Genomic DNA, 18,903 nt, shown 5'->3' on the forward strand with positions numbered 1-18,903 from the left:
ACACACGCACTCAGAACACACGCACACCTCTGCTCTCTGCAAGTAAGAAAAAGTCCGAGCGCAGTCTCTCAGCCCTGTCTCGTAATTTGGCAGCACACTTCTTAACCTTGACTGAGAGATGACTGAGATACAGATGGATATCCGAGAATGTGAAACTTGTATGAAAGGCACTGAATGTCAAAGAAAAAGAACAGAAAGATACAGCATTAAAATAATGCGCACATGTGAATATGTCTGGCTGAAGTGGCATGCAAATATTGAAGGCGACTTGCTAAATTGTGATGACATTTCAGAACGAATTCTAAAGGCTAAATTACATTAACGTTAGACCTGCGGCGAACCTCATTCCACATAATATTGCTGTCATTTGTAACTTTCAGCCCATACTCTGTGGATAGCTGCTGACAGCTGTACAATTTCCAAATGGCAACTCTTCAGGATGAAAGATAAGATTCATAGCTTCGTTTTGAGATGTCGATAACTTTTTTCCAGCGGTTGTTTTTAGAGACTGGAACGTAAATGCTTCTAATAGTTCTACGATTCTTAAAGCACTGAAAAGATTTTTCTCTGTTTAGAAACATGAGATAGCACCAGGCGCAGGCTTGACCCTTACACCAATTCTTCATGCTTTAAAGTTTACGAGTGTGCATATGTTTGGATGTGTGTGTGTGCATGAGTAAGTGTGCGTGTGTGTTTGAACACATGCATGACTGTGTGTCTCCGGTGCCTTTGAGGTGTGTTAAGGTGTGTTTCTCTCTTTGATGTTTGGCATTGGGTTTATAAAAGGGTTGGTTTTAAAGGCATGAATTTTGCATTGGTGTGTGTTTGTGTGTGTGTGTGTCAGCCAGCAGAGTGGATGTGGTTCACCTTGCACTGGCCACCTGTAAGCCATCGACAGAAATTAGTCTCTTTAGTCCTGATGGGATGCAGAGCAGAGGAGGAAGGGGCGGTGAGAATGTGGCAGCAGGGCTGTTGCTGGGGGTTTGAGGGGTGTGTGTGCTTGTGAGTGTGCGTATGTGTGGTAGTGGGTACTTGGGCGAACCATTTTTGAAACTGCATTTTCACTCTGCCATCGTGAGGCCGAGAGACCTGGAGACAAGGTATAGACCGTACAAAGGAACCATTTGTTTCTCATTTGTCTGTAGCGACTGTGTGTGCCTGTGTGTGCCTGTGTGTGCCTGTGTGTGCGCATGCACGTGTGTGGGTAGTACTTATTTAATGCCGGTATTTTGGCGGCATGCCCAACCTCGCCACAGTTCTGCTCTGACTCTACTAAACACACACAACCTCAGTAAACAAATAAGTCATTAATACCAGCCTGCAGGCACCGCTCACACAAATAGAAACATATAGAACATGTACATAATTGTGCACACACCAGCAACTACGCCCATGCCCTCCATGTCCAAGGCTCCTATTGGCTGTGGGCTTTGAGACTAGCGAGACTAATGATGTGGTCCCTGTATTCCTGCTTCCTGTCCTTCGCTGGAGGACTTCCTGTAGCAGAGTCATGTGTTCCTGATTACAGTCCACATCTGAGAGCCCTGGAGCAGGACAGTTTTTCTCCGATACGTATACACTCACACACCTACATACAGATACACATACTCTAGATATAGAATAACCTGCGTGCGTGCCGTCAGATATGTGATATTGTTCAGCAGGAGCACTGAGAGATCGTGCATCTGTGTTTACTTCTCTTCTCTTTAGGTTTCTCTGTCTGCTTCTGGTTTTTCTGCCCTCCCTCAGTTTGTAGCCAGGAGGCTGTTTGCTGTGATGAAGGGCTGTCTGGTGCTCCTGCACTTTACTCACTGCCCTGCAGCTCAGATTTGGCATTAGACCTCACAGCTGTGTGAGTGATCGGTGGGTTAGTTAGTTGTGTGTTTATCTGTGTGGGTGTAAACACAATAAACACAACACTGTAATTATCAAATCAATACAAACTTTTTTCCATGTGAAAACACACACAGAAGCTTGTGTGTGTTTTATCCCCAAAATTGGACGACTACCATATTCCAACGACCCTTTAGGGCAAAACTACGCTACAGTTTGCTCGTACCTGAGCAGCCGATACCCGTGTCCATTCATTTAAATCAAAGTACAGCCGTGGAAGATATTACACTACATCTCTGTACTTTTCAAAGACCTAAACTTATATGACAATGCAGTTACAGTGATTGTTACTGTCATTAACAATCTTGGTAACATTAATAAATCCGACTTTGAGTTTCCCTCCCACATTTGTCGGGGGGGGGGGGGTCAGCACAATCTGCTGGCAGTTCACTCTATTGCTGGAGAACAGTTTCCAAAATTATACAGAGTCACGTAAAAGAATTGCTTCAACAATCCAACAGTCTGTTCATGTGTAATTAGTACTTTTGTCATTTGATTCTCAGAAAGGTTTTTTACTGTCTTCATGGACCACCTTGCTGTTTTATAGCGACAGTTGGGTGTAAAGTTGTCACTCCTCATATGTGGTCTTTAAAAAGTGTGTTTGTGTGTGTGCGTGTGTGTGTGCATGTGCGTGTGTGTGTGCATGTGTGTGGAGCCACTTTCCAAGGGGAAATTGTTAGCAAATAGCCTCCAACTGCTGGCCTTTTAGCTCTGCAAACACCGAAGGCCTCTCCCCGCATCCCCTTCACTCCACTCAACCACCACACCTCAAACACCCTCCCACTCTCTTAAAATTCACCTGCACAACAACCCCCGGGCTTCTCATCCTTCTACTGCTCCCCTCTCTTCCTTTCTCCCGCTTTCTATCTTGCTTCTAGTCACTTAGACGTTTCCATACCTATTCATCATTCCCTCTCCCGCCCTGTCTGTGTCTCCTTCACACACAGAGAGTCATTCCTGAGTGGGTAAATAGAGTAAATTGGGGCTGACCCCCAGGGTTAGCAGAGGCCATGCTCTCTTTTCATGTCAAAGCCATCTGAAGGCTGATTGGTTGATTGCAGTGCTCTCCGCTTCCAAAAGGCTCCCTTGTGCTGCTCTAATTGCCCTATCATGTGCACATACACATTCACATACTTAACACACTTATGCACACAAGCATGCACATAGATGCAGATACACACACACACACACACACACACACACACACACACACACACACACATTCTTACAGCCAAATGACTTAATTGGTGTTAATTGCATAATGACAGTAGTGAATTGGACCGGGGTCAGAGGTGACATAGGTTTGAGTGGGTACGGTGATGGAGAAAGGATGTTGAGAAGATGTGCGAGGAAAGTTCACACTTCAAGAACAAAGCACAGCAAACTTCATTCCTGAGTAGATTCAAATAAAACAACACAAGACTACAGCAGATACCTGTGCAGACACAGTATGTGTCATTTAAGTAGATCGGTGTGATTTGGTGGGAAAAAGAGTTTTTTTCAAACACAGGTAAGGTTGGAAAACATCTAATACATCTGGCAAGGTATTCCAGCAGCTGGAGCCAAAAAAGCTGAGTCCTGCTCCAGCAGCGTTTGCTTTGACTCTCAGAACTGTTAGTCTCAGAAGAACGGAGCCAGAACACTTAGCACTTCATACTAAGTGAAGTCAGACAGGTATTATGGAACAGCAGGGCTATGTAGGACCTTATAAACTGGAAGTTTAAATTTGCTGTCAATTATGTTACTATGTGGTAGCCAAAACAGGGATTTGAAAAATTCATTCTTTTTATCCCTCTGGCAGCAACATTAGTTCACCATGGCCTTTATACATTGACCAGTAAAGAGAGCGTTATAGTAGCGCAACAAGGAGAAAAATGCATGTATAGGTTTTTTGGTATGTGCTTGAGACTTTATAGCTTAGCTACAGAATGATACAAAAATAAAGCTTTTTGTTGAGCTTGCATGACACGAGCGGCTTATATTTTTGACCCCTGCAGTGCTTAAAGAAACAAGCTCCACCAAAGCTTTTACATGTTTCACGACACGTTCAGAAGAGAGAGCACAGAAACCTTGTTCTAGCTTTAGATAGGATGCTAGCCATTCTGGGACTGCACTACCTACTTGATATTCATTACAGCGACTAACTGAAGAAGAGAATACTGGAGACTGGCCAATATAGCAATATTAGCCTGTATTTCTTTTTCTTCACAACTCTAACACAAGCAATCCTTGATCTGATTGCAAAGTTGGCACACAGCAGCCTTTTGTGATGTAGCGGGATGCTCTATATGCGTAACACAAGGATTCAATTTGACTCAGCCCACATCTCTAAGTGTGTGTGTGAACGCGCTTAACTATAGCAGTGCAGTATGTGTGTGTGTGATTGCCCGGGCAGCTGAAAGGGGTCTATTGGTGAAAACGTTTAAGTCATCATCATTAGAGAGTTGTTGGTACAGAGCTATGTTTTACTGAAGGACGTAATTGGCCGTCATAGTGCTGTGTAATCTTCTCATATTCTATGAAAACAGTCAAAGCTATTGGCCATAATGGCCTGTTTAAGGTGGGACCTTCCCATGTTAAACATTCAGCATCCCAGCGCGATATGGATGGGGACTGAATGAAAAAGGGAGACGAATACCAGCAGTCATATGCTCTGCCTCTGTGCTGTACCATGCACACGTATTTCCCTTTATTTTATCTCATATAAAAATACTGAATGGTCACATGTGTGTATATATATACACACATATATATGTATATACTAATAGATTTTGAACCTGATTTTAAGTGGATTGGGTGATTTCAAAACCAGAGCTTTCTCAAATGGAAACAATGTTGCTCCTGAGACCACCCGGGATTAATTTCTCTTTGTGAAAATGTTATTGTGTGTATGTCTGTGTGCTTTTGTGTGCGTGCCTAGATTCTGCTGCAAGTAAATGAGTATAACCGTGCACACACAACTGTGTGTTTTTCTTCCAAGTGTGTTTGTGTGTCCTGGTGTGTGGGAATTACAGAATTCCCCCATCCTTCTGTTTATAGGAGGGAGTGAAAAGTGATGGAAGGTATGGAGAGGGCCCGTGATGACATAGCCTTATGTTCAGCCCTCTGGATGTGGGCCACTCTATATTGGATCTATCTATCACGAGGCTTCACTTGAAATCTGCATGCTTCCTATACCAGTCGTAGCTTGATGTTCACTGTACATGTGTTAGTCTCATCAGTGTTTTACTCATATGGTACATGTCACGTTCATACTTGTAATGTCTGAATGTACTTTGTCATACCTGTTGCATACCTGAAGTGTGTATTTGAGTGTATGAATCGACTGTCTCTGAGTGGTTTTTGAAGCACAGATGATAGATCTATGGTCTTCTCCTGGTTCTTCAAATAGACTTCCCCCAGGCTCATCTGGACACAAAAGGAGCTGTCACTCACTACATTTTTGATCTTACTGTGTGTTCATTCAAATATGTGAGCGTGTTGTTGGTAGTAGAGGGTTTGCATGTGAATGTGTAAAATGCCTTTATGTGTGGAGCTGTCACCTGTTCCTTCTGCTCTCTACAAGCCCATCTCTGAGCGAGCCTTTGATGTAGTCAACAGGAGATTCCTGCAGTGTGAAATAGCCCAGGCCAGATTTACTCAATGAAAGAGCAAGCCTTAACCACTGTTATTACACCCTTTTCTTAAACGTCACGCCATGTTTCTGTCTCTGTCTCTCTCTTGTTCTCTAGCTCTTAAACTGTCTGTGTTATTTGCTGCTTTTTACATATGCAATGACTGTACTTGTGTACAAGTGTACATAAATGTTGAACTGAAGTGAATTTTCTGGGAAATATTTAGTGCAGTGTCAAAAGTTTACCCTCCAGCATTTTTAAGACTCTACTCCTCCTAAGTACAAGAGAGAAAAAACTTAAGCTACGTTAAAACCTGCAGCCAATCAGGTTTAAACCGACTCCAAAAGCAACAATATCTAAAAAGCAAAATATCATTTTGTGTTTATTATTTATACAGCCAACTTTCATTGTCACGGGACATATCATACTGTACTGTAGTGCAGCAAAGCTCCAGGAATTCAATATCTATGGTGTGAACCAACATAAACTAGGATGTTTCATCTTTTTTTATAATTAACTGGAGAAAAGTTCAAAAGTGTCTAAGCCTTCGAAACAAAGGTTTTTAACAAAAGTCAAACTGTGTCATTCAGTGTCAAAATAATCAGAGATGGGTAAAAAAAAGCTGATTCTCAGCCAGTGTCAAAAAGTCCTTCGCTGAAGCAAAGGTTACCTCTGCTGTTCCTAAAGACAAGCTGTGAAGAAGCTGATGTGGAATTAATCTGGGCTTGAATGCAGCTCATTGTCCTCTAGCACTGTTCCCACACTTGTAGGAAGAAACAGCATTCATGAATGTGACAAATGACACATTGCACTTGAAAATGACTCTTTGTAAGCCTAACAACAGAGACAGGGGAAGCATTAAGTCTTTCACACCCTCTCGCTCGTTCTCTCAGTGACTCTGAGAGTCTGACTTTAGCGTGTTATTTCACACAGGTGCTTAGGCGTGTCTGGCTGAGCTGTTGAACATGTGTCAGAGCCCAGGTGGAGAGAGACACAATGTAATTATCTCTGAAAAACACTGTGCACATAACAGAAACATTACACATATGTGTAATAGCAGTCAAACATATCTGTAATGCACCTCATGCTAATTTATTGTGTTAACCTTAAATATGGAGGCTAGGATCCAAATAACGAAAGTAAAAGAGATGGTGACAGAATTGCTCTTAGAGCAGAAGAGTAGAAATCAGAATTATGATGCAGACCTTACAGTATGTAGCAGAAATGATGCCAAGACATACAGCACCAGGGCACCTCAGGGAGCAAGCCTGTTTACTTAACCACCACCGGGCACATTTACAACTCAGCTGGCATGTGTAAGCATGCAAACGTCATCCTAGATAGCTATTGCATCTTACTCAAGATGCACATTCTTAAAGTGTAGATATACATTTAAATATTCTGGAGCTTATATTAAACATCAATCAATCCATTTTTCCTGCTTATCCAATTCAGGGTTGCTTGGAGACTGGAGCTTATCCCAGCTGTCATAGGGCGAAAGGCGAAGTACCCACTGGAAGAGTCTATTGCAGAGCTCTTTTGCTTCTTTCATTTTTCAGTCCAAGGGGGTTGCTGATGGGACAACATCCACAGACCTTGTTCTGTGCAGAATTTCATTTGGAAGTTTGGATTAAAACTAGTATGAGGAGCAGTTTCAAATGGTGAAGTGGTTAAGATAGCATGAAGCAGCGGTCTCCAACCTTTTTTGCGCCACGGACCGGTTTATGCCCGACATTATTTTCATGGACCGGCCTTTAAGGTGTCGCGGATAAATACAACACAATAAAACTAGTACCGGTACCGAAAAAACACACCTGAAAAGACCCAGGAAAACCGAGTTAACGATAAAAACGATAACAAAATAACGCTGAAAACCGATAAAAACCCTGAAAACCACACATTTCACACCTGAGCCTCTACTCTCGCAGCCCGGTACCAAACGACCGAGGCCCGGGGGTTGGGGACCGCTGGCATAAAGTACACAGTCCTCTCTTTTCACTGTCGCTTCACAGTAGCTTACCAGCAGTGTCTGGATAAACAGAGAGTGAATTTTGAGTTACAGATGCATGGCACATACCTGTTTCATTATTATAACTTAGACTTTTAAATCCTCATATTGTCTTCAGCCAAATTTGGAATTCCCTTCACCACGAGATGGGGAGGGGTGTAGAATCACTTACATCAGCCAGACAAAACAGGATGCATGATTAGTTTGCAAAATTTGTTTCAGTGTTTATATGGACTTGAGTATTTGGAATCTGGGGGGGAATGGGAACCTATCTTTCAAGGTTTTGAGTGTCCAACTGCTTTAATATCAACTTATATTTTTAGCCCCAAGTGTTTAGGGCTAAGGGAAATAAAGAGCAAGAGGCAGTCCAAAACCAACGACTCACATCTCTGTTTTTTTGCTTTGCTTTTCTTTTCTTTTTTCATCCTGACATCTAGGTTTATGTTACAAATATTTTCCAAGTTGCCCCACCTTGAGTTATGCCACAGGACACCAAATCTACTATCCAATGTCAAAGTCTAGCTAGTATTTGGGTTGACTTTTCCTTTAACAAGGTAAGTGGAGTGAGACAGCTGTCACCTGTCATTACAGCCGACTGGCGGAGATATGTCAGATATGCCATTTAAACAGAACTACTCAAAGATGTGGGGTAAAGTGAGTGATGGTTGAAAGTCACAGTCTGTGACCTGAGAAAGCTCCTACTAAACATCAGCACATGACCTTGCTTGGGAGGCCCGAATTCTTTCAGCTTTAAGCCGATACTATTCCCAGCACAGCCCAGGCAAAATGGACCGACTTCACACACACACAAAACTACACAAAGCCGCATTTACCGACATTTCGCACAGCGAATTTGAAGAGTTATGGGAACTCTGCACACACTTTACTAAATCACTTTTTTCATTTAGTGTGAACTATCAGCAACTTTTATTTTTCGGTCCCGATATCAATAAGATTTTTGGGAAATCACGTCATGAGTTTGGTTATCTGAGTTGGAGGAGCCAAAATGAAAAGTGGTCCCTAACATAGCCGGCGCATCAATATTTCCACATCACAGAGTTTCATAGAGAGAATGAGAACAGGTTTACATACATTACAGTCCCAGTTCCACTCCATATCTTTCTTGGCTAATAAAACAAAAATAAGTATTTTCTAGCCAGTGCATTATAACCTGTTGCATGAATCCCACAGCACGGCTAAACGTTAGCACTGTCAGTGTCGATGGCTCTATCAGCGCTTATTTAATGGGTACAGGGTGTTTTCAGCAGTAAATATCATGAAACTGTGAGTCGTTATGTCGGAACAAATGAGGATTATTTACTCTCTATCTATGCACGGAGCCAAACCTGTCACGTTCTACGATGCTTATTTATGATCTGCTGTATCTCCCTTTATGTTTCCCTGGCAGGGCTCCCACATCGTCGTACAGAGTGCTCCAAAAGGTCGTTAAAGGTTCAAGATGGCTGAAAAAGTATTATCTGCGTTTTTTTAAGTCATAGTGTAAAACCCCCTAAAAAGTGTTTCGGGGGTTTGCAGGCATTTTATAGTTCAAAGAGTCTGTGGAACCATAACTGGCTCAGATAACTGTTTATCACCTTAATGTGTTTGTTTCTGGTCTCCTGCCAGGGGCCCCTATAGTTTGTTTCACTGACACCCTCTCTCTGTCTTACTAGCAGTTACCCCACCTTTTTACTCCACTCTCAGGCTGCAAAGTACTCCTGACCAAAACCGTGTCCCTCACCTTTTTCCCATCAAACTTTGCTCCTTTTTCCAAATTGTCCTCTCTGGCTGTGAGACCCCTTCGTTTAGTCTAACTGCACCTATACACACAAACGCAACTAAAACTAAAACCACTCCCCTGCTGATATTCATATTTAATACTGGTATCATTCTAGATAGGAAGTAGTATAAATTGAGATTAATGTGTTATTATGATCTCTATCAAAACTATATTATTATTAAATGTGCACAGAATTAGCAGCTTGAAAAGTCATCTTATTTTTTATTACCTTCACTCTTTCCCTTCACACACTGACACAGAGGTCATGCTGTGGAGATTGCTAGCAGACCACCAAGCTTTGAGAAAGCCTCCTTGTTTATCCCTAGTATGTATCCTATGTGTCTGTAGTGTCCTGGGGCTATACTGACCTCAGGAACAGAGTCATGATTGGTTCTTCCTGAGACTGGACTTAACCTGGTATTAAGTACTACAATGCAGCTGTGCTAGCACAAAGGCACTCAGTCCACTTGACATTAGCCTCGACTTTGTCACTCTGGTTTAAACTTGTTTTTGCACTTTTTCCATTTGAATGTTCACGAGTGAAGCAGGCAAAACCGTGGTTTGTGAGAAAAATGCACACGCCTATTAAACAGAGAGTGAACCACCAAACAGAATCAGTTACGCGCTCGCCCACACGGGGGGAAAATGAGCAGTTTTCATCACCAGAGGAAAAGGTTCTAACACTCGTTCAACACAAATCACATCCATGTGAACTTGTCTACCTCAAACAGCTCCTGAATAGACATTATGATCGGATTTTGTTTACACAACTGTTCCACACACACACACAGCTGCAGATTTATGTACACAGACACACACAAACCCAGATCTACATGCAGGTGCAGATACGCAGCCCTCCATTAAGGTAAGCCTGGTATTCCCTAAGAGCACATTGTGATCTCAGGGATCATATTTACTTATTGAGCTGATGTCAGTGACCCTAAGTAGATCTGACCAAACCATTTTAAATCCAAACCCTCATTTCTTTTGTCTCTCTGTCCAGCCACACATCTACACACAGAATTTAGAATTAGGTGGAAATGTTCAAAACCTTTTTGCTTTGTCACAGACGAAGAGTGATAATCCACCATTTATTATTCATGCATGTTCCACCTGGTGAAGATGTATAAAATATTTCGTGTGGTCAACCATCTTCTGTCATGTCCGACCTGGTGTGAGGGCAAGTTAAGAGCAGAAACTGGACTGAACTGTGGGCCATAAAGAACATATGGAGAAACAGTGACTCTATGGGCAGTTAAAGAGAGGAAGCAACTAGCTGGGTCAGGAGTGAAAACTGATGGGTCAGTGGAGTTGATGTCATCTTGAGAAGACATCAAGAGGAGGGTGGAGCATTCGCAGCACCCTAGAAAACTACGTAAATAAACGCAGCATTATTCCTGTACCGTGTGTCATCACAAATGCAAATAAGGAAATGAAGTGATAATGATGGAAGGGAAATAGCACACTATTATTGCTTTATGTGCAGAGCAGGGCTTTCACTGTTTCTCTTCCTTCTTTTCCATCTTGCAGGCAAAGGTCTTGACACCAGCCCACTTTCTCTCTCCTGCCTTATAAAATACGATAATTACCACATAAAGTCATACGTGTTTTTTCTGGTTGCATTTGAGTGGGTTGAACCTAAAAATGCAACTGTAAGTAAGTAAAATGTATTTATATAGCACATTTCACAGATAAAAATCACAAAGTGCTTCACAATAAGATCAGCCGTCCAAGTTAAAATTAATTAAAAGCCCGTTTGTATAAAAATGTCTTCAGCTGCTTTTTAAAGGAGTCAGTAGAGTCAGCGTAAAGACAACGGCAGAGCGTCCCACAGCCTCGGTGCCTGAAAAGCCCCACGTGTTTTAAGCCTGGTACGTGGGACCACCAGTAGCCTCTGTTCCACACACACAGCCATGCATAGTTACTGATACAGCTCTAGCTACGTAGCCCTAATTTAAGGCAAACCTGTGTCTTCCATTTTACAAAGACTAAAAGAAACAAACCATTAAACTCTAGACTTGTCTCTGTAAACTGCATGCATTTTCAATTTACCTCAATGCCACCATGCACCTACCGCCATCCCACCCTCCTCCTTCCCGGACCCCCACACCAAGCTCTCTGCCTCCCTCTCACACCAGCATGAGTGAGCACTACAACTAGACTTGCATCCACTTTGGTTTTTTTGCAAATGGGGGTGAGAGGCTGTTACCGTGTCAGTCGGCATGGCCTATTATCGGACCATCAGGCTACCCTCAGATTCTCTTTCCAGATGGAGGTGAGATAGGGCTTCAGAGGCCCAGACCCCTGCAAACACTGAGATCATGGAGGCCTCTCCTGATCTCCTACCTGATGCAGATTCTTTAATGTGGGCTCAGGTTTCACTCGTCTCCCCTGCCTGGCTGGGCCTGTGCTGCTTTCAAGATGCAGGCATGTTCAGGCCTCTTAGGCCCTGGTTCTGATGGCCCGCCTCTGCTCCATGTCAAGGTCAAGCTCCGGGTCAAGGTGTTGTTATGAGACGGAAGTAGCTTTCGCGCACTAGCCTCAGTATGAAAGCAGGTACAGTAGTGGGTTGCATACACAGAGTTTGACAACCATGCAGCTGGCCCACAGTAGAACTCACACATTTCTCACACTAACATAAACACTGCCACTCACACTGTGCTTAGAGAGGAGAGGGCAGGAGGATGAATCATAGGGGAAAAGCTCAGAGATTAGTTAGAGATCAAAAAGACTAGGAGCTGAGAGATAGAATCCCATCCAGTTCTTACTGTTGTTGCACAAACCTGTTTTTTGAACTTGCATGAACATAATGCGCTGTTTTATGTACATAGTTTCTTTTTTACTGTAGGGCTTTTTAAATGATTGATGAATATGTTAGCAAGTCCCACCGGTAACCCTTTTGCAGCATGTGCTGCTCTTTTTAATGCAAGAATGCCTGCATACTTGTCTGTGTGTGAATATGTCAAAACAACCTTCGCATTAGGAACAGCTCCTGCAGATTCTACCCGTATCTTTAGTACGCTGGCACACCTTGGCTGAACCCAACTCACCACCATTCCACACAGAGCCTTCCATCATTCCTTACCGGATTAGAGACAGAAAAACATAAAGGGAGGGAGAGAGTTGGAGGGGAGGACTGCTCTTTTACGTTCTGGAGCTGGCATAGTTTTAACTGTAATTTCTGCTGAAATGATAGAAGTCTTGAAATTGCTACTATGTTCTCCTTCTCTCTCTTTGCCTGTGCTTATTTCAACCTGATCTCAATTTGAAAAGACGCAAACAGCCGGAGCAAGCAAGCGAAGCGGTGTTTGAGCAAGAGGAAAGTTCAGAAAAAGCACATGTGAGGCATACACGCTGTCCGACTCACTTACAGATGCACGCTGCCTCTCCATGGGACTTTAATGAGTTTGATACATGAGATATATTTTTTTCAACAACAGTCAACTCCACCTAGTGGTGTTTGTACTGAACAGATTTCTGGCTGCAGTGAGGAATGGACTGTTATGAAGGAAACAGTACACCAGCAATTGTTTATCTGCACTGAGTCACTTTGCCCTGAGATTGCTGGGGAAGGGAGGATCGATACTAAGGTTGTGGATACGACTCCCACAAAAGCTACAAACTCCGCAGACGCCTCTGAGATCTGGCCGAGCGCCTTTGTGGCACAAGCCGCCCATTGCTAGAGACTGTTAGTGGGTCTGCTCTGCACCTCTTGGCCTGGCATCTGTGGGGCTTGCTCACACTTGCTTTCACCCAGCATGTGTTTGCTCAGATGAAGGAAATTATGTAATTAGCCTGTGAGGGATTGTTTTCTTTTACTCTTTACCCCCCTCTCTCCCACTCCCTGCATTTACCCTTGTGTCTCTCTTTCCCTCCATCTTTTTTTTGTGCACTCACCCTGTCTCTCAGTCCTGTGACAGCAGGAGATGGTTCCAATTTAACCCAAGCCACACCCTGGCTCTCCTCCTCCGTTAATTGCCAGAGACCATCAGTGGAAGAAAATGAACACTTGTCACACAGATCCATCTAAGCTGTTGAAGAGCAGCTTTGTTAAACATCAAAGCGAGAGAGAGATGTAATAGGGAGTGGACGCAGAAGCTTTGGATGTGTGGGGGACTGTGTCTGGCTGAGTTAGACTGGGATGTGTGCTGGGAGATGGGTTCAGGGGTACACACAGGCAGTATCGGGGGAGGGAAACCTGGCATTTTGCTCTCTAATTCCAGCCGGCCTGGAGGCCTGGAGCGCTAAGAAGGGCCTCACTGTTGCTCTCTGCATCAGCCAGGTATTGCTTACATAAAAAGCAAGTGAAAACAGCTGTAGGGATAATTAGCTTGATTCTCCATTACATGCCATGAGGGCCAATAACTAAAAAATGGAGTTTTGTTTGGGTTAGAGCTGCAGCCCAACCAGGAGGAAGTTGTAAAAGTCAGGCAGAGAAAAGAAAGAAAGAAAGAAAGAAAGAAAGAAGGGGGGGTCGAGGGAAGAAGGAGCAAGCTCTTGAAGCAATTGTTGAGAGGAGATACTTTCTCTTCCTGACCACATTTGAAAAGGCTACGGTTCTAGGATGATGGGATGGCCATGTGATCTCAATCGTTTGCTTTATTTTTTCCTCCTTTTTTAGTGCTTTTGGTTCACAGCATTGTGTGACATCAGATTGGTGCTTTCAGACTCCCCCACTTTACAGTTTCACTTTTTGCACCTTAAGCATTTCCTGGGATCGGACTTTTCTTTCTTTTTTGTTTGTTTGTTTTTACCATCATGGAGCATATCTAGTCACCACTAGTGCAAGGCTCTGATATATGATAAGAGATTTCCTGGCAGCAGTTTCAAGACATGAATGGTCACATACTATGTCAGGATTTACAGATTTCCTCATGACTATTAAGACAGGAAGAAAATCCCCACCCACTATGCTTGTATTTCACCCTAAATAGCTTCATCATCATACAACCAACTGACTTGCTTTATGTCTCCCCTCTCTGTAGACTGAGCTGGGGGGGGTCTTTGTACTGGTAATTGAATTTAGTGTGTTTCTCTTTTTTCTCAGGAGTGATAGGACACCAACCACAGGGGTAATTCCAAGTGAAAGAGCAGCACTGGTGGTCCAAACCTCTGCAAGGATCCATTTAACAACAAGTTTATATAAGTAGCACTTAAAGACAAGAAGGAGTTCAGCCGCTTGCATTCAGACTCTGGGATTCATATCCAGTCCTCATGACGGACTAGTAGATAACAAAGCAGAATATCCGCCTCCTGAATCATTTCTACACAATGTTTCTATAAAAACAGGCGGTGTATTTAGTCATTCATTCATTTATTTATTTACTTACCTCCTTAACCTGAAATAAACATCAGATGTTGCTAATTTTGGTACTAATCATTTACACACACGTACCCATCGTCAAGGAAGCCAGGAGTGGAGGGGTGGGGATGAAAGTTACATGGGGACAAGGAATGGCTGTTTGGAGTTTGAGACCTTTATAAAGCAAATTCATGTTTAGTATTAGTACTTTCATTTTTTCCTCCTAGTAATGATGGCAGGGAATCGGATGTGTTGGATGAGTTGTTAACGTTTGGTTATCAGTAGTTGCTCTTTGAAGATTCGGGTCAGTGTTTGCATATTATTCTGCAGTTTATCACATTCCAACACTTTTACCGTTTTCATTTTGCCAGACCGTTACACAAAACCATTTTCTCTTCCTGCACATGTCTTTGCCACTTTCTGGCAAACATCAAATTCTCAGCTCATCCTGCTTTTTTTCCTTTTTTTGCATTACTGCATAAGGAAATATCTGCAAGTTGTTTCTGTTACACATCATTCAAGCAATGGAAGAACATCTGCTGGAACAAGTAATTTAAGGGGCATATAAAGAGCAACTATAGACTCGGTGACAGTTACTACCTCACTAAGCTGAAATGCAGTGAACACGCAGGTGACTTTTCTTTGGGTGGATTTAGCTGTAAAAAAAGAAACTTTGTCCTTTTGGCACAAAAGGCTTTAAGCGCCCTGTCAGAGCCATCTGAGCTCACTCAATTATCCCACGCGTGGTCCTGTCTGACACAATATGCTTTGCTTTATCACATTCATAAAGCTGCAAAAAAAAGAAATGAAGAAGTCGTGACCACAAAGGCAACACTTCAAATAAGGAACAAAAAGTTTCGTATGATTTTAACACTCTGTCACAACATGCTGACATGTTAAATAATCACAGGTCGATAAGCATACACACATTCATGACCACATAGCAACACACTTCCTCATTAACAGCATGAACGCAGGCGTCGCATGTGAGTTTGTGTAGTGAATGCGTCTGTTGTCTGGAGGTAGTGAGGTGCTGACAGAGAAGAAAGAGGAGCAGTCTTCAAACACATCCACGGGCAGGTCGTGCGCTCCGTTATGCCCTGCCGGGGGCCATATTTGTTGATTCTTGGGCCTCCAAATCATTAATTTAAGTGCAAAGAAACCTGAGAATGGCCTCGAACCCACCTAGGCAAATTCTCACATACACACACATGCACATATTTATTTGGTAAAACTTACATCCAAGAACAGCTACGTGTACACATGCTCACATACACACCCTGCATTGCATAACAAATGATTTCACTTTAATTGCTATTCCTGTTTATTTACTTCTGCCTGTAATGGATGGTCCTTTTTTTTTTTTTGCTGAGCAGCCAATCACAGTGAGGCAGAAAAAGTGTGAGCTGCCCAGCAAATCTGGAACAATTACTTGTAATTTGACATTTCTCTTCATACGCAGCATACACCAACCCAGGATGCGACAGTTAATTACCATTAATTGCAACTTAAGTGTTTTGGGATCTTTATGTATTTACCTGTGCATATGTCTAAGTTTGTCTTGAAGTTCCTTCACTATGCCTCCCTGATGACTGATGATAATGTCTTCAGTGATTGGTGGTTATTTTCGGGCCTGTTTGCTCAGCCAATGAGGCGCCCCCAGCGTACCAGACATACATCATTGTTTCACAGCCCTCAGGAAAGAAGTGAGTTGTTACTGACTGCTGTGCGGCCTGAGTAACAGACACATTCCAATAGGGGTTTTTTCTTTTTATTAATGAGCACTTGATGTTTGAGTTGCTGCCAGCTGCATTTAGGGAATTCTTAAGGAGCTCTGGAGACTTGCCAGACAGTTACAGGAAGAAAATGGTCAAGCTATAGCGTAAAAAACACGAAATGTCCACACTGGACTATTGTCTGCGGTCTGTTTGTCCAGCAACGTGATGTAACCTCTTTGGAGATCACCGTAGAAATTAAAAACAACCTAACGTCACCGACTAGAAAATGCATTTTCACACACCTATGTGACACAGAGAGTTTAGCTTTTGTTTGTTTTGTTTGTTGTATTCTTTGCATTTTACATGTTTTACTCACTTTGTTCTCAATGTTTCTTCTCACAGCTCGTGGAATCAGATACCAGGCATCAGCTACAAGAACACAGATACACCGGCTCATATATCCTTCACCATCGAGACCACCAGACCTGATTAAACACAGATATAAATGCACACTCAAGCACCCACCATTGCACTTGGATTCTGGTGAAGTTTTCAGATGGGCAGAAATGAGTTATTCTAGCAACTGGTATGCAGTGGCCCACAGAAGACCTGGGAACACTGTGTGTGCACCTCATCAGAACATCTGGCATGAGTGTGGCAAGCGGTCCACTGCCTTCATTTCTCCAGCTTTCTTCAGTTGGAAGCTGGATTTATTTTACAGTACCGTGGTGCTACAGAGTCCTGGCTTCTCATCAACCGTCCCCCAAACGACTGTTGACTATGAGTGCGGCCGAGCTGAGCCAGAGGAACTCATGCCAGCTCTAGACTCTTTTATGGTAGCACGAAAAGTATTCACGTTTGCAGCTAAATATCAGACTTGTGTAAATATGACAACACGGACCTTGTAATCCATAATCCACAGAGACCTTCTCAATGTATTGTGCCAAAGGAGATATCTGCTGAGATACATCACTGAAATGACACTGCAACTGAGTGCTTTGTAAAACCACCCTTGCCCATCTCCCATTTCCTGCAGAGAGATCACCACAAAATGTTTGATGATTAGCTTCCTTCTTTTCCAAGAATAGGGTCCTTAGTTAACTGGGAGGAAAACACAGCTGACCTCAAAGCAGCCAACTTATTATAAGAAAAGTCTGCATACATTTCTCCTTGTGTTCGCCTTGCCTCCCCGTCATTGTTTAATGAACCACTTTCATGTTCTGTTTGATTTTCTACAGCTGAAACTATTTGAGTGCCACTTTTCTTCTTCTTTTTTAAATATCACAGATTCATGTGACTTATTGTTCTGATTTCAACGAGTGGTGTATTATGTTACTGTCTACTGATCTGTGAATCTGAGTGACTAATCTGATTATAATCAAGTGTCTTGCATTAATACTTTTTTTCACTGTACTGGAGCTTGACCTGATGTGATGACAATGTACAATTGCAGTTTAATTTAGCAGCATAGTGGTGTTTTCATTTGGTTGTTACCTAATATGTACAGTTTTTGTAGTGTGTGTGTGCGTGCGCGTGTGTGTGGTTTTGTGCTACACTGTCTTCATGTGATGATATGAACGTTTGGGGGTAACAGCAGTCGCCCTTGACTTCTTCCACAGTGGTTTGCAGTGATCAGCCTGTTTCTGTTGTTTGAATAAAATATTGGTTTCACAAGAACTGTGCAAACTGTGCGTGCTTCATCAGGGAGACCGCAGCGTGAGCACTGATGCTGGGGTTGCTGATAAATGTGAGTGCAACGACGAGTATTTTTCACAAGTTTAAAGTTGCCCCCCCACTAATGGCATCTACAACAATAGTTTCTTGCACTGCCCGAGAAAGATTTTTTTTTTCCTTTTTTTCGGTTTTCATGGTCGACCAATTCTCTCTCTCTCCCTCATAAACTCAGCCAGATGTTGCCCTTTTTTATCCTAGGGGGACTTGTGGGGAGGTAGGGGTAGTGAGGCATGGTGGTGCTGGGTAGTGGTGGGGGTGGCTAAGGATGTTTTAAAGTGTTCTCTGACACAGTCAGAAGTCTCCAGCATTCAACATGGTAACGCTGTGAGCCAAAATGCCCAGGACTCAATGCTGTCACAGCTATGAGGACACAACACTATTACAGTCCTACACTGTGTGAAAACAGCCAAAAACCTGTCTGGCAAAGATAAGCATTGTTAATATTAAGTCTCAATATATAATCAGATTCAGCTTTCAGTTACACAGTGTGTGGTGTTAAAACTTGATGGCTACTGTTAGATCACGTGGTGACTATGGGACTGGAATCTGTATGGCAGCTCTCACTGGTCCAAACAGGGCAACAGCTCTGAAGTCCATCACTGCAAGAAAGGACTCAGACCGTTCAAACACACAACCTTCATCTACCAGGGAACAGTGGTAACCACTGCACCGCCACGTATAAAACATGTAAAAATATAGCTTTGCATCGTACTAAGTAGCTCATTTGAAAGAAAATACAGCTTACACTTGGATTTTGTCCAAGTGCTGTAAAAAACGTCACAAAAAAAGTTAGCTGGGAGCCAAATCAGGCATTTTCCATCACATAATGTAAAGGAAAGGCAGCAGACCTGCGA

General features: G+C 42.8%; 1 protein-coding gene across 2 annotated transcripts in view; it reads left to right on the top strand.

Annotated features, from left to right (window-relative positions):
• Positions 1–17,992, top strand: part of LOC146549951 (ERC protein 2) — a 161,796-nt gene extending 143,804 nt beyond the window's left edge. The window contains exon 17 of one of the 2 annotated variants that reach the window (XM_085259342.1): positions 14,343–17,992. The gene's annotated coding sequence lies outside the window, so the exon portion shown is untranslated. The remainder of the gene's footprint in view (positions 1–14,342) is intronic. The other variant, XM_085259343.1, reaches the window with a different exon arrangement.
• The last annotated feature ends 911 nt before the right edge of the window (positions 17,993–18,903 follow it).

This window comes from Mchenga conophoros, linkage group LG20, assembly GCF_057382185.1.
Source record: "Mchenga conophoros isolate Kocher_MC1m ecotype Shallow Benthic linkage group LG20, M_conophoros_male_GT1.1, whole genome shotgun sequence".
NCBI lineage: Eukaryota > Metazoa > Chordata > Actinopteri > Cichliformes > Cichlidae > Mchenga > Mchenga conophoros.